Genomic DNA, 25,539 nt, shown 5'->3' with positions numbered 1-25,539 from the left:
CCCATCTATTTCCAAAGACCATCCAAATGTATTTTCTATTTGCCATATGTTTTTAACTGAGTTATCTTGTTGTTATTAGTCCCACGCTTTAGCTCCTCTCAACCCCTCCCTCCCACCTATCGCTTCCATGTTGGATTGGATTAATACACTGCTTAGTGTAAAGCCTTATTTGCATTTCCCAGGTTGCCTTGGGATTCGAGTGAATTGTAGTGTACCACTCATGACTGTATTTGTTAGTGACAGAGATATGATTGTTGTGTTCATTAATGTTGTGGCCTTCACCCAGTTAGAACCTTAAAATTGTATTATTCATGACAATACAATACTTATTTTGAGAGCCTAGTTTTAGCCTAAAACAGTGGCCTGAAACTCATGGTTTACAGGCTACATCGGGCCTGCAAGTCACATTATGTTGGCTTGCAAAGTGATGTGTAATTCCTATTGGAATCCAGCCAGAGTGGGGATATCCAACATTTGGCATTTTTATTCACCCACAACCTGCATTCAGAATGATTGCCAAGGTTGGGAAGACTAAGATATGAGACTACCTAAAGCATCTAAACTGGATCAACCATTTCAGTAAAGAATGCAATAAATCTAAGTTAAAGATTGAATTATTTTAGAAACATTTATGTTACTTATATTTCAGTAACATAAGATGAATTAATCAAACATTCTAAAAATCAACCTGCAACAGAGCATGCTGGGAAATATGATTAGGATGGGCATGGTTTTGATTCATCACTGGTTATTAACACCAACACTGGGTTATTTTACACCACTGAGTTCTATAGAGTTAATTTAACTCCTGAATCAACACTAGAGATGTTACACTGAAAAATCTACATTAAATGATACTGGCCAATTTGCTGTGCATAAAAAAAGGTAAAAAAGGAAAAAGTAACACTGGTCAACAACACAATAAACAGGCAAAAACAGACAATAAATGGGTTAACACTGAAGATGTGGACAAGCACCTAAAGGATTAACTAAAAGTGGCAATGGGCATGGGTTGGTAATTAAAGATGTAATACTTAAGGGTTAAAAGTGAAGGTGTGGTCAGTCTGGTAAAGGGTTAATAAAAGTGAAAGTGTGTGAGGTGGATATGTCACAGAGCCATCACTGGATGACAGTTTCTGTGAGAAAGCTTGACTATCAGGCAATTGTCAAGGTGGATGGGCTTCAGTCAGGAAGGAAGTTGACGGTTAGCAGGTTGTAAAAAGGAGAGTTTGTGACTCATAGTAAAACTTGCCAATCACCTCTGATAGCTCACTTACCTCTGTATCTCAATGACTAGGGCTTGAAACCAACTCTATGTACCCATCATTACAGACACACCACACTGACAGCTATAAAATGTTCAGAAGATTTATATGATAGTTAAATGAATAGCCTATATTCAAATAAATTCATTTGAAAAGCATGTAAACAGAAATGCTGAAAACCCTCATGAATGATAAAACTCTATGAACCCTTGTAATGACCAATCAACTTTAACCAAATTCTGCTGTTTTTTGTAACCTCAATTTGGGAATAATCTGCCAACAAATTGGAGAAAAAAGACAATGATTTTTATTAAAACCAGCACTAAAGAGTATGTATTCTTGAAACAAAGAAAAGAGCAGGAAAAACAACTGCTGAAAAAGGATGTGAGCTGATGCAATCTCACAGTCTGATTTCAGCACAGCAGTGTGTGTGTGTGTGTGTGTGTGTGTGTGTGTGTGTGTGTGTGTGTGTGTCTGTGTGTGTGTCTGTGTGTGTGTCTGTCTGTGTCTGTGTCTGTGTGTCTGTGTCTGTGTGTGTGTCTGTGTGTGTGTGTGTCTGTGTGTGTGTGTGTCTGTGTGTGTGTCTGTGTCTGTGTCTGTGTGTGTGTCTGTGTCTGTGTGTGTGTCTGTGTCTGTGTCTGTGTCTGTGTGTGTGTCTGTGTGTGTGTGTCTGTGTGTGTGTGTGTCTGTGTCTGTGTCTGTGTGTGTGTCTGTGTGTCTGTGTGTGTGTGTCTGTGTGTGTCTGTGTCTGTGTCTGTGTCTGTGTCTGTGTGCGTGCAATGTCTCAGGTGCCAATTTAACACCATGTTAGGTATACACAGCAAGGGCCACTCCCCCAACTGGCAGGTGTACAGACCGAGGGTAGTTTCCTGCTACACACCCTGGTCCTGACACCTCGACAAGGGCACCAACCCTCCAAGGCCTAAGCCTGCTTCCTCCTATCTGTGCCCAGCAGGCAGCCCTCATACAGGGCAGGGTTATATAACCTTTTCACAGTATTGTGCTGACCCGAATCGTACTGTGCTGGCTCTGATTAAAAAAAATTGTACATAGTTTTCTTCCATCACGTTTATGGTAGATGCATAACTTGGCACGGCACATCTCGGCTCAGTAATGTGAAGTGGGTATTAGTGTGAGAGCCAGGCAGGGTAGGTGGGTGGGTGGGAAGGTTCTATTAGCAGGAGGCTTGGAAAGCCAGACAACAGGGTTGGTGACAGTGACGTCTAACTTGAGATCAGATCAGTCTGGGAGGGTGACACCAAGCTGCCAGTGGTGGGCAACAGACGGAAAAAGTACACAGTTGTTGCTCGACTCATTACGGCATGTGTGAAATGTCTTTATACGTCGATATCAACCGACCCCATTTCCACTGGAGTGTCATATGACACCAAATGAAGAGCAGAGCGCAGTCAGTCAGTCTAAGGTCACCGTGGAAAAGCGAGAGACACAGCAGTGACACATTGTATCACGATTGTAAACTAGAATTCAACCAGACCGTAGGCCAGAGACGGTTCATCCTAACCTGAGAAACAGTCTTACATACATACTCATACCCATAGTCATCCACACCAAGTGTTAGAGCATGGCCATCAGTTAGCATGCAGACTACGGAAGATATTGAGGGGACAAAATATTAATCTTACAAGAGCAGCACAAATACATTTTCTACTGTATAATCACCACACCCTTTCAGGGTCTGTCAAAACACTTGGAAAATAAAATGTATTCCATGAAACACTGCATCTTCCAAAAATCCCCTTATTAACTTGATGCTAACATTTTGGTCAGTGACCTGAGACGCAGTCAGAACAAAATTAGAGCGGGTTTTCCTAAAAGGGGCACGAACGACCTCAAAATGCCACACTTGAAGTTCTCTCAACCGTCATGTTCCAAATTAACCCATTCATGTGTGATACTACCCCCCTCATTGTCCTCCTACCTCCCCCGTGACACACAGACACAAGCACGCACGCAAGCCTGCACACATACACACACAAACACACATACGCACAGACACACACATTTCCATTTCTTCAGAGGTGGCCCAATATTACTCAATGGCTAGGTTACTTACCCAATCAGAGACACCATCTGCTCCACTATGTGCCTGCTGAAGGTTATGATCACAAACAGTTTCTGTGACAAAGAAAGAGAGAGACAGTCAGTCGGTAGACCATGAGGTCATGGGCGGGTAAATACAGGCCCGGCCGGGGCAGTACACTCATGGTTTTGATCATTAATACTCCCTATATTGGACCCCCTGTAGTCAACCAACACCACACTTGGTGACTGACGGGCGGTTAGCACAAAACCAGCCATGATGTGGCCCTTTGTCATCAAGGCCAGAAACAAAAGTCTGAGCCCCTATGACACATAAATGCAATCAGGTCAGGGAAATTACTGTACACAGACAGGCAGGGTTTGGGGCTACTGTTGCTACATAGAGAACACACACATTAAAACACACTATAGTATACTATTGTATAAATACTATAGTATTCACTTTGGTGTTTTTTCAGACATGACTGTAGTATAATGTAGTATTTACAGTTTACTATAGTTTAAATAATGTAGTAAAAAAACATGTAGTATATACTGTACTATAGTAATTACTGTAGTGTTTTTTTTTTACTGTAGCATATGTGCAATTTGGTAACCGATGATGCTGAGACTCAGATTTTTCACTTTAAAATGTCAAACAAAAACCAGTTATTGCAACGTTATACAAACAGCACAAACTGTCATTGTTACCAAACTGTGCATCTGCACTGACATTTTTCAAAGTAGTCCTTTTTTAAAAACTTTGCAATTATTCGTTTTTGTTTGACATACATTTTAAAGTGAAAAATCTTTAACTGTGAAATTGCCCATTTCCATAACCTGTAGGACTGGGGTATAAGCGGATAGGATCTGAACACCCCCCCTTTTACCCTCAGAACAGCCTCAATTCGTCGGGGCATGGACTCTACAAGATGTCAAAAGCATTCCACAGGGATGTTGGCCCATGTTGACTCCAATGCTTCCCAAAGTTGTGTCAAATTAGCTGGATGTCCTTTGGGTGGTGAACCATTCTTGATACACATAAGAAACTGTTGAGATGAAAAACCAGCAGCGTTGCAGTTCTTGACACAAACCGGTGCACCTAGCACCTACTACCAAACCCTGTTCAAAGACACTTCAATATTTTGTCTTTTCCTTTTTGTTGTTGACTTTTACCCCTTTTTCTCCCCAATTTTGTGATATCCAATTGGTAGTTACAGTCTTGTCCCATCGCTGCAACTTTCCTACGGACTCAGGAGAGCCGAAGGTCGAGAGCCATGTGTCCTCCGAAACACGACCCTGCCAAGCCGCAATGCTTCTTGACACACTGCTTGCTTAACCAATGTGTTCAGAAGAAACACCATCCAGCTGGTGACCAAAGTCAGCTTGCAGGTGCCCGGCCCACCACAAGGAGTCGCTAGAGCGAGGTGGGACAAGGAAATCCCGGCCGGCCATACCCTCCCCTCACCCGGACAACCTGTCATGGCCGGCTGTGACACAGCCTGGGATCGAACCCGGGTCTGTAGTGATGCCTCAAGCACTGCGATGCAGTGCCTTAGTACACATACACAATCAATGTCTCAATTGTCTTAAAAATACTTCTCTAACCTATCTCCTCCCCTTCATCTACACAGATTGAAGTGGATTTAACAAGTGACATCAATAAGGAATCATAGTTTTCACCTGGATTCATCTGGTCAGTCTATGTCATTGAAAGAGCAGGTGTACTTAATGTTTTGTATACTCAGTGTATGATCTATACTTGGCATGTAGGTTTCTCACTTATGGGTGCAACCAATTGGGATATGGGGGAGGGGAATGGGCAGGGTATAGTGTTTTTGCGGACATTACTGTAGTATTTACTGCAGTGTTTTCTTGTGGATATTACTGAGGTATTACTATAGTATTCTTTTTTCATGTAGAGAGTTGAAGAGGGGGATGTGAGGAGGGGGATAAGGATGAGTAGGGCTATTGAGGGGATGGAGGGATCAGGAGGAGATGTGTCACTCCTCTCAGACAGCAGTTCTTAACAGTAAAAGTGGGGTTTTGGGGATTTTGTGTTCCTGTCCAGTCTGACTCCTGCTTACTCATTGCTGGACACAGAAGACGGGGGGTCTCAATAAGGCTCTGTTTACCATTCAGTTACTGTTCAGCCCCCAACTGAGCAGGCAACCAGGAAACACTGGGTCTGGGATAGACCAACATAACAAAGACCAAGTCTTACAAACATGTTTTTGTCCTCTTCTCTATTGACACATGAACACCTCTGAGGGAGTTTACAGGTGTAGCCCTTTCCTGCAGTCAAATGACCTAGCGGCCTCATGGGTGGAATGTTATTCATATTTTTCATAAATTCATAACTAAAACATATTTTTTTAATCACCAAAAATGTGGTGTTTCTGTGTCAAAAGCTTTTGTTATATTTCAGTCTTCTGTGATGTATATAAAGTGTAATATTGGGATGCAAATTCAAAATGGAATACATTTCAACTCTATATCTGACATGGTTTAGAACTAGGAATAGATATAGTCCTTGGTTCACTCCAGAACTGTCTGCCCTTGACCAACACAAAAACATCCTGTGGCATTCTGCATTAGCATTGAATAGCCCCCGTGATATGCAACTTTTCAGGGAAGTTAGGAACAAATATACACAGGCAGTTAGGAAAGCTAAGGCTAGCTTTTTCAAACAGAAATTTGCATCCTGTAGTACTAACTCAAAAAATGTTCTGGGACACTGTAAAGTCCATGGAGAATAAGAGCACCTCCTCCCAGCTGCCCACTGCTCTGAGGCTAGGAAACACTGTTACCACCGATAAATCCACCATAATTGAGAATTTCAATAAGCATTTCTCTACGGCTGGCCATGCTTTCCACCTGGCTACCCCTACCCCGGTCAACTGCCCGGCACCCTCCACAGCAACCCGCCAAAGCCCCCACCATTTCTCCTTCACCCAAATACAGACAGCTGATGTTCTGAAAGAGCTGCAAAATCTGGTCCCCTACAAATCATCTTGGCTAGACAATCTGGACCCTCTCTTTCTAAAATTATCTGCCGAAATTGTTGCAACCCCTATTACTAGCCTGTTCAACCTCTCTTTCGTATCCTCTGAGATTCCCAAAGATTTGGAAATCTGCCGCGGTCATCCCCCTCTTCAAAGGGGGTGACACTCTAGACCCAAACTGCTACAGACCTATATCTATCCTACACTGTCTTTCTAAGGTCTTCGAAATCCAAGTTAACAAACAGATTACCGACCATTTCGAATCCCACCGTACCTTCTCCGCTATGCAATCTGGTTTCAGAGCTGGCATGGGTGCACCTCAGCCACGCTCAAGGTCCTAAACGTCATCATAACCGCCATCGATAAGAGACATAACTGTGCAGCCGTCTTCATCGACCTGGCCAAGGCTTTCGACTCTGTCAATCACCACATTCTTATTGGCAGACTCGACAGCCTTGGTTTCTGAAATGATTGCCTCGCCTGGTTTACCAACTACTTCTCTGATAGAGTTCAGTGTGTCAAATCGGAGGGCCTGTTGTCCGGACCCTTGGCAGTCTATGGGTGTGCCACAGGGTTCAATTCTCGGGCCGACTCTCTTCTCTGTATACATCAATGATGTTGCTCTTGCTGCTGGTGATTCTCTGATCCACCTCTAGGCAGACGACACCATTCTGTATACTTCTGGCCCCTCTTTGGACACTGTGTTAACTAACCTCCAGACGAGCTTCAATGCCATACAACTCTCCTTCCGTGGCCTCCAACTGCTCTTAAACACAAGTAAAACTAAATGCATACTATTCAATCAATCACTGCCCGCACCTGCTCGCTCGTCCAGCATCACTACTCTGGACGGCTCTGACTTAGAATACGTGGACAACTACAAATACCTGGGTGTCTGGTTAGACTGTACACTCTCCTTCCAGACTCACATTAAGCATCTCCAATCCAAAATTAAATCTAGAATTGGCTTCCTATATCGCAACAAAGCCTCCTTCACTCATGCTGCCAAACATACCCTCGTAAAACTGACAATCCTACCGATCCTCGACTTCAGTGACATCATCTATAAAATAGCCTTCAACACTCTACTCAACAAACTGGATGCAGTCTATCACAGTGCCATCCGTTTTGTCACCAAAGCCCCATACACTACCCACCATTGCGACCTGTACGCTCTCGTTGGTTGGCCCTCGCTTCATACTCGTCGCCAAACCCACTGGCTACAGGTTATCTACAAGTCTCTGCTAGGTAAAGCCCCGCCTTATCTCAGCTTATTGGTCACCATCGCAGCACCCACTCGTAGCACGCGCTCCAGCAGGTATATCTCACTGGTCACCCCCAAAGCCAATCCTCCTTTGGTCGTCTTTCCTTCCAGTTCTCTGCTGCCAATGACTGGAACGAACTGCAAAAATCTCTGAAGCTGGAGACTCATATCTCCCTCACTAGCTTTAAGCACCAGCTGTCAGAGCAGCTCACAGATCACTGCACCTGTACATAGCCCATCTGTAAACAGCCCATCTATCTACCTACCTCATCCCCATACTGTATTTATTTATTTATCTTGCTCCTTTGCACCCCAGTATCTCTACTTGCACATTCATCTTCTGCACATCTACCATTCCAGTGTTTAATTGCTATATATTGTAATTACTTCGCCACCATGGCCTATTTATTGCCTTAACTTACCTCATTTGCACTCACTGTATATAGACTTTTTGTTTTCTTTTGTTCTACTGTATTATTGACTGTATGTTTTGTTTATTCCATGTGTAACTCTGTGTTGTTGTATGTGTCGAATTGCTATGCTTTATCTTGGCCAGGTCGCAGTTGCAAATGAGAACTTGTTCTCAACTAGCCTACCTGGTTAAATAAAGGTGAAATAAATAATAAATAAAATGGTACAGATGTCTTCTTTTTTTAATTCCATAACAATGTGTGTGAGGTGTATACTTTTGTTTCAAAGTAGATTTGTTTAAGACTACCCAGAAACACTCTGTGTGACCCTGATTTAGCCCACTGCAGTAAAAGGAAAACAAGATGATACTACCCCATTGTACCACTCATACAGGGAATCAACATTTGAGTGGGTTCTCACAATGGTAATATGCATCTGTTGAAACCCACTGAAACACAGAGCCTATAACTAAACTAGTAGGAATGTGGAAGTTAGGGAGGCTATCATAATGGAGATTACTTCTCTCCTATTGTTTAGACCAGACTGTGTGTCACGGGTACTGAAAGTAAAAGGCAATAGCAGAAACTTCTGCTTAACAAAAAACCATTTCCTCTAAGCTTTTACTGTCCATTTCATAATGGAAGGACATTTACTCATGTCTCCGCCCAGCTAAACCAAACTGAGCCATTTCAACATTTTACAATTAGGACTATAAAACCAAAATTCCTTAAATGTTATGATATAATTTTTGATAGTTCCTATCAATATTTCAAAAGCTAGCCACATCACCACAGTACCGTCAGAAAACCAGATCCAGGTCAGTGTATGACAGGGTGAAAGAGTTATGAAAAGGCCTTCATCCTCTGGGCCTCGTGTCATTGTTGACAAGAACAGATTGTTCTTGTGAATCTAAACGCTCCACCTACCTGAAGGTACAACCCAGTTATCCAGCTCTCAAAGGGCATTTGAGGTGGCTGAGTATTACGCCCACACAGAAAACATATTGTGGTGGCCCAGTATTACGCCCACACAGAAAACACATTGAGGTGGCCCAGTATTACGCCCACACAGAAAACACATTGAGGTGGCCCAGTATTACACCCACATTGAAAACACATTGAGGTGGCCCAGTATTACACCCACACAGAAAACACATTGAGGTGGCCCAGTATTACGCCCACACAGAAAACACATTGAGGTGGCCCAGTATTACGCCCACACAGAAAACACATTGAGGTGGCCCAGTATTACGCCCACACAGAAAACACATTGAGGTGGCCCAGTATTACACCCACATTGAAAACACATTGAGGTGGCCCAGTATTACACCCACACAGAAAACACATTGAGGTGGCCCAGTATTACGCCCACACAGAAAACACATTGAGGTGGCCCAGTATTACGCCCACACAGAAAACACATTGAGGTGGCCCAGTATTACGCCCACACAGAAAACACATTGAGGTGGCCCAGTAATATGCCCACACAGAAAACACATTGAGGTGGCCCAGTATTACACCCACATTGAAAACACATTGAGGTGGCCCAGTATTATGCCCACATAAAAAACACCTCCAAATCCCCCTAGTGCATTGTTCCTCTGCTTTGGCCCACAAGGGAGAACGTTCACCATTACAGTCTATCATATTGCCTCTCCATACCCACTCTTACAGGACAACAACTACACAGCTCTGTGACTCACAGTACAGTGCAGTATACTGTCAATGTAAAACAACAAAGAAGTGCCATCTAATAGACAAAAATTCTCTGCATTCTTTCCAGACATAACACAATGAGGAAAAGAACAAGAAAAGCTGAGAGAACAGGAGTTTGTTCAGAACGTTCAGATAGAAATGTATTGTTTACACGGGACATGATCCGTCAGGTATAGAGCATTGTGTCAGCTATATTCATTACATTTCTATCCTCAACACAGAATGTTTCATCTCACTAAATACACCACAGGTCGACCCCAACCAGTTGTGATGGTAAGCCTGGTTCAGTTTCCAGTCAGTGTGTATCATTGTAATGCTGGCCCTGGCCATGTCAGGCAAGGAGGGGCACACCTCTGATCCTGTCTGGATATGGAGAAAGTCATCGGCCCAGGGGACACCAGACATAATCGTCTCTATGATGCTGCTGCCCACGCCACTCTCTGTATCATCACAGACAATGTTTATCTTCTGTACAATGGGGTTTTCTCTATGGCCACCACCCATACCCACACAACAAGGTTTCCCTCACTACTCGGGTATCTAGAGAAAGTTAGCCAAGTGAATTTAACATTACTAGAGAGATAGAGGATAAGTTCTTTTTTTAATCAATCTTATTGAACGTCACATAATGAATTAGCTTACTCAATTGGCACCCTACAGTCTTTGGTCATTTCTTGTATTTGGATTTATAAAATAGTTTATAGAGGATTTAGAAAGATAATCCATTAAGCATACAGACACTGTCTAACATGGCACAAAGTGGATTAAGTCCTTAATCCTACCATGCATGGGGAAAAACTGAATCAACTTTTACACAGTAATCATCAGTGTATACTTCTTTGAAGTACAAATTCACTTTTCAGTTCAATAAATAAAATACAGGTTCCTTATTCGTTTTCTCAAGCGATAAAAAAATATTATCCCTACTAAAGTACACTATATATACACAAAAGTATGTGGACAGCCCTTCTAATGAGTGGATTCGGCTATTTCAGCCACACCCATTGCTGACAGCCACACCCTCACGCTTCATCATCTGGCAATCTGACGGACGAATATGGGTTTGGCGGATGCCAGGAGAATGCTACCTGCCCCAACTGTAAAGTTTGGTGGAGAAGGAATAATGGTCTGGGGCTGTTTTTCATGGTTCGGGCAAGGCCCCTTAGTTCCAGTGAAGGGAAATCTTAAAGCTACAGCATACAATGACATTCTAGACGAATCTGTGCTTTCAACTTTGTGGCAACATTTTGGTAAGGCCCTTTCCTGTTTCAGCATGACAGTGCCCCCGTGCACAAAGCGAGGTCCATACAGAAATGGTTTGTTGAGATCGGTGCACAGAGCCCTGACCTCAACCCCATCGGAAACCTTTGGGATGAATTGTAACGCTGGCTGCGAGCCAGGCCTAATCGCCCAACATCAGTGCGCGACCTCACTAATGCTCGTGGCTGAATGGAAGCAAGTCCCTGCCGCAATATTCCAACATCTAGTGGAGGATGTTATAGCAGCAAAGGGGGAACAAACTCCATACTAATGCCCATGATTTTGGAATGAGATGTTCAACGAGCAGATGTCCATATACTTTTGTTCATGTAGTGTATGTATCCCTGAGTGTAGCAGCTGCTTTCACAAAATGGATGACAGACCCTGCTTTCACTGCACAAAATGGCCTCCTTACACTCTTAGCTGAGTGCAGCACAGGAGGATCCCTCCTTATCCTCCACAGTTTTACTATCATGTCTGAAATATCCATATTCAAAACAAACTATAGCCTTGATCGATCAATTCTATACAAAAAAACTTTACTTTGTCAACATTTTATATCAAACTACGGACCTGAGTAGTCTCTTTGTCATGACAAAAAATACATAAGAAAAGTGTTGTGTGCAAGACATTTTGTACATTCATTTCTGCCATGTGCTGGTATACAGTACACTCACCTCGAATGTGCATTTTGACTATGGCTTTCCCAATTAGCGTTGCTCCTAAAAAAGGTCCAAAAGGGAACCATGTTATATCTGCCAGGTCAAACAGTGGATTGGGAATCTGGAGAACGAGATAATATATATTAAATATCAGAAAGGAATATGGATAAGTGACAACAATTATAGAGCAAAGAAACAACGTAACTCTATAGAAGAGTGCAAGGACTCAATATTCTTCAATATTGTTCAGTCCAAACACAGTTTTGTTAAATGCTCCTATGTTTTAAGTATTTAGCACTGACTGGAGGTATTTAACGGATTAGTAATACAATGACTAAAATACCCAGAATAAAGATAGCTTTATATTAACAATAATAATGATTCATCTGTTTGGTCTGCTGGTTTGAGGATTGAGCCGTCAGCAGTTCACTTTAAATTGACAGACAGTTTCATTACGCACAGAAATTTATGCACAGAAATGTATGCACAGAAATGTACGCACAGAAATGTATGCACAGAAATGTACGCACAGAAATGTACGCACAGAAATGTATGCACAGAAATGCTATTTTAAAGGTTTGAATTTAGACTAGTCACTTTCTTGTATTTTCAGACATTAATAGGGATGATGATTTGTTGTTTTATAGAATAGAGTTATTATGTGATTTCAATTACAGAGGCGCAGACTAGAATTCCAACGAATCCAACCCTCTGAACCATTTTCTGCACTTGCACTGCAAGTCCTGAAAAGAATAATGGCAAATATTTAACAGATCATTCTATACATAGCATGTCATTCTCATTAGCATGACAACATAGCAATGTAATGTATGTATCTTTAATTATTAAAATACGATTATGATTAACATATGATTTTCAGATTAGCAGATTCAATTTTGTTCAGCAGTTTACATCAAAAGCTACACAGGGTCTTCTGAAAGTATTCACACCCCTTGACTTATTCCACATTTTGTTGTGTTACAAAGTGGGATTAAAATTCATTTAATTGTCAACGATCTACACAAAATACACTGTAATGTGAAAGTGGAAGAAAAATTCTAACATTTGTAAAAAATAAATAAATAAAATAAAACAGTAATATATGTTGATTAGATAAGTATTTAACCCCCGAGTCAATACATGTTAGGATCACCTTTGGCAGCGATTACAGCTGTGAGTCTTAGAGAGTGGTATTCAGTAAGGTGTTGTATTCGATTTGCCCCAAACATAATACTTTGTATTCAGGACAAAAAATGATTTGCTTTGCCACATTATTTGCTGTATTTCTTAGTGCCTTGTTGCAAAGCATGTTTTGGATTTTTTTTTAATTCTGTACAGGCATCCTTCTTTCACTCTGTCAACTAAGTTAGTTTTGTGGAGTAACTACAATGTTGATCCATCCATCCTATCACAGCCATTAAACTCTAACTGTTCTAAAGTGGAACTGACGATCATTAAAAACATACAATCATAACATCAGTCAAAAATATCAAATTCCCAGTTTATGCTACAAAACCAACTTTATAAGAAGTTTTCAAAATAGGTTCTATTTGACGCAACATTCCATGATGTACACTAAGGCATTGTTGGCAGAATAGATCAAGGCAGTTCAATGCATGATTAATATAATTCACCAATACATTTCTTGGCTGTCTCTATTCGAGATGCACTTTTTCAGTTACAATAACAAAAATTGCAAAAATGTAACGAATGTAACTAAGGCTGGGAATGTCAATACAATCAAACTAGCAAGGGAGAGGTCATTCTTACGACTGTCTTGTGATCATTGCCCTTGCTAGTGGACTACAGGAAAAGAAGGACCGAGTACGCCCCCATTCTCATCGATAGGGCTGTAGTGGAGCAGGTTGAGAGCTTCAAGTTCCTTGGTGTCCACATCACCAACAAACTAACATGGTCCAAGCACAACAAGACAGTCGTGAAGAGGGCACGACAAAACCTATTCCCCATGGGCATGGGTCCTCAGATCCTCAAAAGGTTCTACAGCTGCACCATCGAGAGCATCCTGACTGGTTGCATCACTGCCTGGTATGGCAACTGCTCAGCATCCGACCGCAAGGCACTACAGAGTGTAGTGCGTAGGGCTCGGTACATCACTGGGGCCCTGCTTCCTGCCATCCAGGACCTCTATACCAGGCAGTGTCAGAGGAAGGCCCTAAAAATTGTCAAAGACTCCAGCCACCCTAGTCATAGACTGTTCTCTCTGCTACTGCATGGCAAGCAGTACCGTAGAGCCAAGTCTAGGTCGAAGAGGCTTCTAAACAGCTTCTACCCCCAAACCATAAGACTACTGAACATCTAATCAAATGGCTACCCAGACTACTTGCATCCCCCCCCCCCCGCCCGCACTGCTGCTACACTCTGTTATTATCTATGCATAAGTCACTTTAATAACTCTACCCACATGTATATATTACCTCAAATTACCTCGTCTAACCGGTGCCCCCGCACATTGACTCTGTACCAGTACCCCCTGTATATAACCTCACTACTGCAATTTTACTGCCGCTCTTTAATTATTTGTTACTTGATTTCTTTTTTTTGTGGTATTTTTCTTAAAACTGTATTGTTGATTTAAGGCTTGTAGGTAAGCATGTCACTGTAAGGTCTACACATGTTGTATTCAGGGCATGTGACAAATAAAATTTGATTTGAATTTATGAGTGCAACACCCGCTGGATATGACCGGTGTCAGTAAATGTAGGCAAAATAAGTAATAGCCAGGAACACTCTAAAGTTAAATGGTCATAGTAAGGTGTTCTTAGCCAGTTAGCTTGGGTGCTTGGTTGGGACAAGTATACATTGGCAGGCAAGCAGCAGAAGGACGAGTATGCTACACTTGCCCACACTTGCTACACTTGTTTATCAGTGCAATCTTGAAGGCCTACTAGCTGAAAAAGTTTGGGAGGGTTAATCTAATGTTCCTTCATTAGATTTTAGCTCATCTTGCCTGGCTAGCATTAGTTGTTGATCTTGTTGTTGTTGTTGTGCATAACTGAGGGAGAGAGAGCCTTTCATGGTTGTTTGATCAATAGGACTGTAAAGTTCCCAAATGTAAGAGGACCCTGTGGTTTTAAAATATTTGTAGAAATCCATTCATGTGTATTTTGTGGCTTTTGGCGAATGCGTTCTAATGATCTATAGTCGCGCAATGGTAACTGTCTGTAAACCCACAGTCCAGTTCAAAATGAATGATGGCAAATGGCTTGTTTGTATAATTGCCTACTGTAGCGCAGATTGGCTATAGTGCACCGGTCTGTGTAGACTCCAGTCTTGGATGAGACAGATGTTTTTATTAGGTTTTATTTACTGCAGTGTCTATTAATTGTCCAAACGCTTGGCCGGTTTCCCACTCTATATTGCTATATAATTTTTTACAAATGCTTTAGTATACGCAATTCCCAAACATTCTACAAAAATGACCATATCCAAGTGCTCTCTTGTCAGAAAATGTTTTAAGTGTCATATTCTTCCTGGGGGTGTATAGGAACTGATTTGAATAATTTCATGTTGCTAAAATGCTGTCAGTTCCACTTTAAAATCACCATTTGCATCATGGTGAAATCCCTGAGCAGTTTCCTTCCTCTCCGGCAACTGAGTTAGGAAGGACGCCAGTATCTTTGTAGTGACAGAGTGTATTGATACACCATCCAAAGTGTAATGAATAACGTCACTATGCTCAAAGGGATATTCAATGTTTTTTTTTGTTTTTTTATCCATCTGCCAATAGGTGCACTTCTTTGCGAGGCACTGGAAAACCTCCCTGGTCTTTGTGGTTGAATCTGTGTTTAAAATTCACTAGTCAACTGAGGGATCTTATAGATAATTGTATGTGTGAGGTACAGAGATGAGGTAGTCATTAAAAAATCATGTTAAACACTATTATTGCACAGAGTAAGTCCATGCAACTTAATGTGTTAAGCAAGTGTTTACTCCTGAACTTATTTAGGCTTGCCATAACAAAGGTGTTGAATACCTATTGACTCAAGACATTTCGGCTTTCATTTCTTATTAATTTATAAAAATGTCATTTCCATTTTGACATTATGGGGTATTGTGTGTAGGCCAGTGACACAAAACCTAAATGTAATACATTTGGAATTCTGGCTGTAACACAACAAAATGTGAATATTTTCTGAAGGCACTGTATATGCTATCAATAACTGTTTCACTAATCTCTGGTGATTAAAGGTAGAAGGATTATCTCCTGCACATTTTGAATATATCACAGATGAAAACATGGTAGTAATATTTACTAAGTATAATACCAAAACATTTCTTATTCTACAATTTATCTCTGAACTTTCCAAATTGTTGGACGAAGCCTTAAATCAATCTTAGACGATCCTTGCACAATCAACACAAATGAAATTGATCCAATAAAAACAATTCAATTATTGACTTGGAGGAATTGCATTTGTTAAAAACGGCTTTGTTTTTATCTTATCGTCTCTAAGGAAATATTCTTCGGCATGGTGGTGTAAGTCATTTGTGAGTTCTGATACATTTCTATCTTTCAAATGATACATACATTATATTAAAATGGGCTCGGCGGGGATGTGAGACTGAACATTAAAAAATGTGAGATTATGGGGAATATCAGAAGATTTATACACTAAAGAAAATATATTTACTGTGGGATTAGGACAAACCAGTGTCTTTTTTACCATATTTTCTCATGAATATGTTGCGTTATGTACCATAAATATAAAGAAAAAAGGAAGCTGGCATTTCATATGTACAAATACATCAGAGAACAGATAATATAACCAAAATGTTTCGTTAATCAATTAAGTTCATATTAAGTAAAGCTTTTTTCTCAATGAAGTAAATGTACAATTAACATATGGAATTGTGGCAAAAACAGAACATATTTATTTTTATTTAAAACGATACTGTGACACACTTCAGACTTTTTCCAAGTTATCTACAATCCCACTATTATCTAAATACATTATATTTCCTGTATATATAAATATTTCTGTTAACCAAAAAGCTTTTGTAAGCCCTGCAAAAATGCTGCACAGTCAATTGTCCTGTCAGTTGTCTAATTGGAACAATCAACCACTGCAAACTCCTCCAAACACCTTTTCTACTGGGACATTCTATATATTTACATCCCCTAACTGTTTCTTACCTCTGGTGACAGTTTTTAATCCATTATCATCAATGTCAGAAGACGACTAGACTAATTTCAAGGTCTCACATATTCTTAGTAATTCTGCTGCTTTTCCCCCATCTTTTCTGACAACTCAACAAAAGGCTCTTTTGAAAGCAATGACATGGATATTCCTCATCATACCTATGCTGGGAAGAGGAGGGTTAAGCTCTTGTTGATGTAGTTTAAAATATTTCTGGGAACTGTGAAGGAAGGATGGGGGAATTATCCTGGATTGATTACGATATGGTCATACTTCTGATGATTTTATTAGAATGCTACTAGAGATAACAGTACAAATTGTATGCATGTAACTTTATTTCTTCATTTGAGTTAAATTATTGTTTTTTTTACAGATATTTAACTATGCTAATGCCCTAAGGTTGGTATATCAATTGAAGGGGAATGAAAAATGAAATGACAATTCTTTTAAACTAAAAACACACTGGGGGTAATTTGAAATGTTGAGGGTACGGTCTCATTTATATGTATAGATGTATTATTGCTAAAAGTACATATAGACTTCTATTAATTGGACTTTAAAAATCTATTCCGTAGATATTAATTGTCCCAAGGATGAAACATTTCATTTGTTTGATATTAATTGATAAAAATATGGGTGTTATTAACTGCATTTTTAATACTTCATCCCTTTTATTATAAAACTAAACAAATCTTTCCTTTGATATAAAATGTAAAATACATTTGAATTATGAGCTATACATTCAGTCTAATTGAAGGAATATTTAAGAACATGTTTTACTTCTCTAAACAATGTGTTATACAGCACAAATTATAGCTCCAACCAGAAAAGCACACAGTTATTAGAATGCTGTTTCCTATTTGACTGATATGATCTGTACATGAGGTGGTATTGCATGTAAAAATATCAAACTACAGGAAAATGTTAATTTTTTTTTAATGAGGAATGACTTGAATCATTCACTACCTTTTAGTACGAGGTCATCTCTCAGGCTAAATCTGATAGGAGGCATAAACCTTAACACTTAACTGATCCAGAACTCAAACTGCCATCTTTCAGATGACTGTAATTACCATATTCCTACTGGTTAATGCTTTTTATTTCATCAGTTTATTTGCTATATCTTTTTCTTATACTACTTATTCTTATACTACTATATCTTATACTGCCCTCAAATCAGATAGGACGTGCCCCCTTGAATGAGCAATATATCCTCATCCAAATCATCAAGCTTTACAAGAAACTGATTAAACATCAATGCATGATGAAAATGTCTTATTCACAATAACTAAACAATAACACAACCTAAATGTACGGGTAAAATGTTTCACACATACCAGTAAATTTAAACTTGAGAGGTTTAAATTGACTGGGGGAGGGTAGTAAGATATGAGCATGCCAAATATGGTCAACAAAGCAGTAGAGTAATCGTGGCATTTTTTCAAGAGCAGAAGCCGGCCCACAGGGAATAAAAGAAGGGGGGGGGGGCCAACTGACATCCACTCTGATTGGCTCACATTTTGAAATTCGCCCTAAGATTTTATCCAATCACAAGAGCTTTTCACAAGGATAAGCCTGCGTCTCTAATTCTAGCCTTCTGTTCCAGATTCTTTATTCCTTATTTTATTTGTATTATTATTATATTTTTCTTGGGAGATGGAGCTGGATGTCTGGGGGGTAGGAATGTGTATGTGGCAGCAGGTTGCATTGGGCCAGTAACCGAAAGGTCACTGGTTCGAATCGCCAAGCCGACTAGGTGAAAAATCTGTCTGTGCCCTTGAGCAAGGCACTTAACCCCAACTGCTCCTGTATGTCGACCTGGATAAGAGTGTCTGCTAAAGGACTAAAATGTAAATGTTTACAGCTGAACCACTCTGGACCGTCTGTTGACAGCAAACATCTGACAACTGTAGAATAGTGGATTTATGTTTCAATAACTATGAACAGTTAGGAAAACAAGCACTGTTTAGTCAAATGGGTCACATTTATTAGATTACATTGCATTGGTATTGTTTACCAAGTCAGTAGAGTTCTGGATTTCCCCTCACTTGACTGGTATGGATGAGTGAAAGGAAAATGGCTACCTCTCTACCGAATGAAGTGAAGGTCCCAGTGGGCAGGGATATCGTGTGTATACACGTGACATTGCGATTTGCTCGAGGGACTCCCCGTATGTGTACCTTCTGGACCACAAAATTGTCTATTGTACATGACCAGTGTTCAGAAATCCAGACACCACACAACGTGTATTGTATGCAGCTCATGGAAAATCACCATCTTGGCCAGGCTTCCACCCACGGCTGCCTCCCTCCGCCTCTCCCGTCACCGTCACCGCACAACGTGCTGTCCCCCAGGGCAGGGCTTACCAGCAATTACATTTTGGAGATCTTGTCAAGGGTGCAGGGTCATTAAAACCATGGGAGCATGGCTCCAGCCTTTTGCTGTCCGTCTCTTTACTCAGCACTCTGTACCACTACGCCCCCACATAAAGATAATGCCTACAGTGTGAAGTAAAAATCACATGTTTGATCTGCCATTTATATGTTAAGGCTATTATAGTTAGTGGCCCCATTTACTGCTATGGAGTTTCCTTCTTATTTTACTCTTTAAATGTATCCAAATATACAATATCCATCTTTAGGGTAGTGTCTAAAGGTACAGAAGCTGGTCTCCCAAGGTAAGGTGACTGTCAGGGAGTTCTTAGTAATGAAATTACGTCAAACACGATGATTACATGGAATCCAGGTTCTAAGAATTCTAATGACAGTGAACTATCAGAGTTCATTCTATATTATTTACTGTTACGGAAAATGTCCACACAAAGGGGACCAATGAGCGCTATGTTTAACACAATAGTTTGAATACCAATGGTTACTGTTGCCAGAGAGATGACGAGAGATTGACGCAAATAGGCAGCCCAGTGGGAAAAAAGGAAAAGAGGTCACTGTTTCCCTCCACACATGTAATGATATAGCAACCCCTATTCTAAATGACGGGACTCTGTTTATATAAACAAACCAGCCCACTACATGTTTATGATAACAACTTGCTCTGATATCAATTTATAGAATATATGCATGACTCATTGAACTGATGAAAATACGTACTCCAGAATACAAATGTGTTCCTTATGACCTCAAAAGTTTGAAAACATGTGGGTGTTTGGATAATTAATTATTGTGCTTTTCTGAAGAATTTTGTAGACGTGATGAGGCTAAGGCAGCGTTTCCCAAACTTGGTCCTGGGGAGCCAAGAGGGGCACTTTTTGGTTTTTACCCTAACACTACACAGCTGATTAAAATAATCAACTAATCATCAAGCTTGAATCAGCTGTGTAGTGTTAGGGCAAAAACAAAACGTGCCCCCCTTGGGGTCCCCAGGACCAAGTTTGGGAAAGGCTGGGGTAGGGAGTTCAAAAATAGGCAGACGACAATGCAATCTGCATCTGGAAAGTGTCAGTTAAGGAAAAATCGATGCATAGCCTATACACAAGTCAACACCCACACACAGTTTCTCTCTCTTTCTTTCGCTCTCTTTTTTTCTGAATGAAACTCTTTCACACAGAGAGAAGACGACACACATCTCCAGAGCGGAGCGAGGCGAGCCCCGACAGAGAGATGGCTAAAGATCATCTTATTAACTGCTCACAAGCCTGTTCCCTCTCTCTCTTTCAAACACACACACACACGCAGCAGAGTGATTAAGGCTCCTGATGCAACCCAACCCAATCCCAGCCCCATAGTCCCTACAAAATTCAAATCTATCAACAACAAAAAAAAAAAACGGCCGAGTCCACGTTGACAAATTCTTTAACAAGCTGTGGTTGAAGGGAAGCTGGTTTTACTCTGACTCACCCCCTCCTTTCAAACAGTTTACTGGAAATAAAGGGTGAGGAGGAGGGAGGGGGCACTTTCAGAGAAGTCACGTGATGGGTCTGGACAAACCACAGCACAGAGAGCCTTTGAGTGGAGTGTAGTAGGCCAAGGAGAGGTGGGGGGCACAAGCCCAGCCCAGCGCAGATGGCTCTTATTCACAGGAGATACGATCCTGGGAGTTGGCAATCAAGAATTCACAGCGCTGGTAAACCCCTTCCATGCCGGCCAAACACTTAAAAACACAAAACACTTCAGGGAAACCACTGAATCACCAGGCTACCTTTAATTATAGAATGGAAATACATATAAAAAAAAACTTTGGGGATGAGGATTCCAGGATTAGTTTTTAGAAACATAAGTATCATCCAAATGTTCCATTTCTGTATGATTTTTTTTTTGTTGATCAATGCTGACATCAACGTCTGGACATGCTTAGTAAAGTCATGACTTCATCATTCTTGAATAGCCATCTTGAAGGGGGGAAAACCATGTTCTTTTGCCGTCACTCAAGTGAGCTTGCTTGTGGCAGGAAGTTGGCATGTGCACGTTCTGAGAAATGACAATGGGTTTAAGTCAAGCTCCTGGCACATTGACACCCCTATGACCTCAGCGTAAGAGAGGAGAGAGTCAGCATCTCCAACCTGTTGTGGAGCCCAAAGACACGTCACACTCATAAATCATCACTGTTTAACCATTTACTCTCCGCAAACATACAAACTCAACACATCCGATCACACACTTTCTCTCCCACGTTGCCATTCAATCACCTCTTGATTTTCTATAGTCGCTATTCTAACCTTAGTTAAAATAATGATGCAATATAAATCCACCAAAACGAGATGTCGATAATCGCCGTGATGTCTTCTCTATAAAATGTGTAGCATAATGAGCATGTGATGCAATAAGCGGCGTCTCTCGCTCTCGGCCAGTGAAAGAATGCAGCCCCCCCACCGTTGTAGGTGATAGATGGAGAGGAAAGATAGGACAGAAAGGCTTCCGACTCCTGCAGCTCCTCCGTGGTGTAAGGAACCTGCTGCCTGATGCTGTCCCCCCACACGCACACACACCCGGTGAACGATATCAGCAGAAAGAGACAGAAACAGAGAGAGGGAGAGAGAGAGAGAAAGGGAGGGATATCAACGGAAACAGAGAATGTGTGACGGAGACAAAGTGAAAAAGGGAGAGAGTGGTAGAGCCTCAGAGCACTAATTCAGACCCAGCAGCCCTGAGGCAGCAGCCCTGAGGCAGCAGCCCTGAGGCAGCAGCTCTGTGGTCGGTGACATGTGTTTAACCCTTTTCTCAGAGGATGCAAAACAAACAACCAACAAGCTTTCCCTGATACCTCGGACACGTAAACCCTACGGCAGAGAAAATTAAGAAGAAACGACAAGAACATATCAAAGCGACCAAGATGAACGCATCAACGGACGAAAGGCGGTTCTCCACGATGGGACGTCACACATTCCCTCTCTTTTACTATCCTCTCCCGCTCCTTCTCTCTTCCACTTCGTTGGTTCGTTCTGGTGGAGATCCGAGCGGGATTTATCGGTGTCGGATGATTTCAGACTCCAGACTCACACGTGGTCTGAGGAACAAGGGAGGCTGGAGCAAGTGCCAACCTCTGCAGATGCCCATGGCATTAGTAATAAACTAAACATGACAGTAGGTACCCCCATCACTCCTGTGCCAGGGAGCACTCACCCACTCTATCAGTTCCACCAGTGTTTGTCACATCCTGCTGATCCACCGGATTAAAACACATCGAATCAACGTCAATGAACCTATTGGCACAAAGTAATCAATGTACAGTTTTGCCAGCCCGGGCCCTGAGTGTGAGCCTATAGAAATCTATTGAGACCAAATAAAGACTCATTAGGTTAGGTTTATACCAGCACGTTATGTCTATACCAGCATGTAAAGGAAAACAGGGTCCTTTTTTTGGCACTGGCTTCTCTAAACCGTTTGCCTTACTACAGTAACTGCCTAAAGCCCTCAAACTCAACTAAGGACCTCTAAGCCAGTTCCACTGGATTTTTTCATTGTTCCCCTCTAATCAGAGACTGATTTAGACCTGGGACACCAAGTGTGTGCAATTATCAGGTAGAACAGAAAACAAACAGGCTCCGGACCTAGTAGGGTAAGAGTTGGCCTAAAGGCTGGTTTATACTTTGTCGACCGCCTCAGCGAATGTCGGTTTCCTTGTCGCAGACAGATGAGAAAAGTTAAACTTTGACCCTGTCGCTGCATCAGTTGTCATGATTACCTGACTGAGCCAGCAACAAGACAGTGCTAAAGTTCTAAGATTATCCAGTAGAATGCCCTACTTTTATTTCATCACAACCGTAAGCTATTTTCTGTAATTAGCACGCCATTAACTTGTAAATAATTATCTTGCTGTGAGCTTATTTTCCTCTAATAATTAATAAAAATGTGCTGAAGTTAAGACGTTGTCAGCTATGATATGGTCATTATTTGAACTGGCTATACAGCTAATGTTAGCTAGCTAGCTAAACTCATTTTTAAAGGGATGGGTTTATTGGGGTTAAAATACACCAGTTAAGCAATTTTGGACCACCAGGCTACTGATGTCGTGCAGCCTGTCGTTTTTGTGTTTATACTTTTTCATAACGACAACAATAGAATGTTCATGATGTCACTGCGATAACTGTCTACAGACATGTCGATAGACAAAGTATAAACCAGCCTTGTCTGTTTGATCTGTATTGTGCTGGAAAGCAGATGCACTCAGAGAAGACAGGTTAAGATTAGGGAGGCACAAAGCAATTGACACCAGTCTCAACGTCAACAGTGAAGAGGCGACTCTGGGATGCTGGCCTTCTAGGTACAGTTCCTCTGTCCAGTGTCTGTGTTCTTTTGCCCATCTTAATCTTTTCTTTTTATTGGCCAGTCTGAGATATGGCAGCATCCGGGAGTCGCCTCTTCACTGTTGACATTGAGACTGGTGTTTTGCGGGTACTATTAATGAAGCTGCCGGTTGAGGACTTGTGAGGCGTCTGTTTCTCAAACTAGACACTCTAATGTACTTGTCCTCTTGCTCAGATGTGCACCGGGGCCTCCCACTCCTCTTTCTATTCTGGTTAGAGCCATTTTGCACTGTTCTGCGAAGGGAGTAGTACACAGCGTTGTACGAGATCTTCAGTTTATTGGCAATTTCTCACATGGAATAGCCTTCATTTCTCAGAACAAGAATAGACTGAAGAGTTTCATTAGAAAGTTCTTTGTTTCTGGCCATTTTGGGCCTGTAATCAAACCCACAAATGCTGATGCTCCAGATACTCAACTAGTCTAAAGAAGGCCCGTTTTATTGCTTCTTTAATCAGAACAACAGTTGTCAGCTGTGCTAACATAATTGCAAAAGGGTTTTCTAATGATCAATTAGCCTTTTAAATTGATCAACATGGATTAGCTAACACAACATGCCATTGGAACACAGGAGTGATGGTTGCTGATGATGGCCTCTGTATGCTTATGTTTATATTCCATTAAAAATCAGCCGTTTCCAGCTACAATGGTCATTTACAACATTAACAATGTCTACACTGTATTTATGCTACATTTTTGTTATTTTAATGGACAAAAAATTTGCTTTTCTTTAAAAAACAAGGACATTTCTAAGTGACCCCAAGCTTTTGAAAGATGGTGTACATCTAAGAGTTTTCAGCTGGCTACGACACATGTATACACTCTGAACGTTTAGGTTTCACCAAAGTTGCACAAAGGTTGATAGAAAATGACGAGAGAAGGCAGAAGAAACAGAGTGAGACCTGGAGGACAGTAGTGCCAAAACAGGTAGAGCATGAGCAGCGAGAAGAGAGAAAGAAGAGAAAGAGGGAGGAGAACAAAAAGCAGAGATAGATAGATAGATAGATAGATAGATAGATAGATAGATAGATAGATAGATAGATAGATAGATAGATAGATAGATAGATAGATAGATAGATAGATAGATAGATAGATAGATAGATAGATAGATAGATAGATAGATAGATAGATAGATAGATAGGGTGTGTGCCAACTTTGCGGCCTATGTCAGAGAAGACAAAGACAGAAAGGGAAAGAGAAGAGCAGAAAGATAACGTTATGTGTTAAGGGGGAGAGACTGAGGAAAGAAAACAAATACAGACTGAGGTTGGAATAAGGATGAGAGTTTACCTATGGAGTCTCGGCCTGCTCCAGCAACTCTCCAAACTCTTCGTAGTCTTTATCATCAGGGTCTGCTCCGGACAGCCTCGCTATCTACGCCATGAAGTAGGGGGGGCAGCTCCCTGATGGAATTGCGCATGCGCACGCACGTGAACACACACACACACACACATACACACACGCGCGCACACACACGAGAAAAGGCCATACGTGAGAAAGGAACAGCAGCATTACACATTACACCATGTACAACACATACACCTTCAACACTGGCAGTAATTCTCACATGATTTAAAAAATCTTTCAAAATTCCACTGTTTTTCACAGGCTTTCAGTTATAAGCTGGCATCACTCTGTGATTTCCGGAGCCGAATTATGAAGAAAAAACGGAAGAGATTTTAGTGAAGCAAATCCTCATCCCAGGCAGGTTCAGTGGGTTCATACCTCCAGGAACACGAGGATGAGGGAGCGAGCGCAAAGCAATAGACTTAATTAATACAATGAAAAACCAAGTGCTTTGGAATTGCTCATAGCTCATTATGGTAATGTTTCCAGGCACAGAGAAACTTCTTAGAAGCGGTGAGGGAGGTGAGGAGGGAAGTTTTGGAGTGAGGTGGTGAAGGAGGGGAGGAGGGAGGGGAGGAGGGAAGTTTTGGGTTGATGGAGGGGAGGAGAGAAGTTATTGGGTGAGGAGGAGAGGAGGGAGGAGAGGAGGGACG

At 41.3% G+C, this 25,539-nt stretch overlaps 1 protein-coding gene across 1 annotated transcript in view; it reads right to left on the bottom strand.

The window, feature by feature from the left end:
* The window catches only part of LOC106567965 (uncharacterized), a 52,953-nt gene that overhangs the window by 21,588 nt on the left and 5,826 nt on the right, over positions 1 to 25,539 (bottom strand). Inside the window, exons 3-5 of the mRNA XM_082959739.1 lie at positions 24,830 to 25,539; positions 11,638 to 11,743; positions 3,340 to 3,401 (exon numbers count right to left, since the gene is read on the bottom strand). The exon at positions 24,830 to 25,539 is cut by the window's right edge and continues 2,431 nt beyond it. The gene's annotated coding sequence lies outside the window, so the exon portion shown is untranslated. The remainder of the gene's footprint in view (positions 1 to 3,339; positions 3,402 to 11,637; positions 11,744 to 24,829) is intronic.

Source organism: Salmo salar, chromosome 13 (assembly GCF_965601325.2).
Source record: "Salmo salar chromosome 13, fSalSal1, whole genome shotgun sequence".
Taxonomy (NCBI): domain Eukaryota; kingdom Metazoa; phylum Chordata; class Actinopteri; order Salmoniformes; family Salmonidae; genus Salmo; species Salmo salar.
Note: the sequence above shows the minus strand (reverse complement) of the source record. Positions and strands in the feature narration are given on the sequence as shown.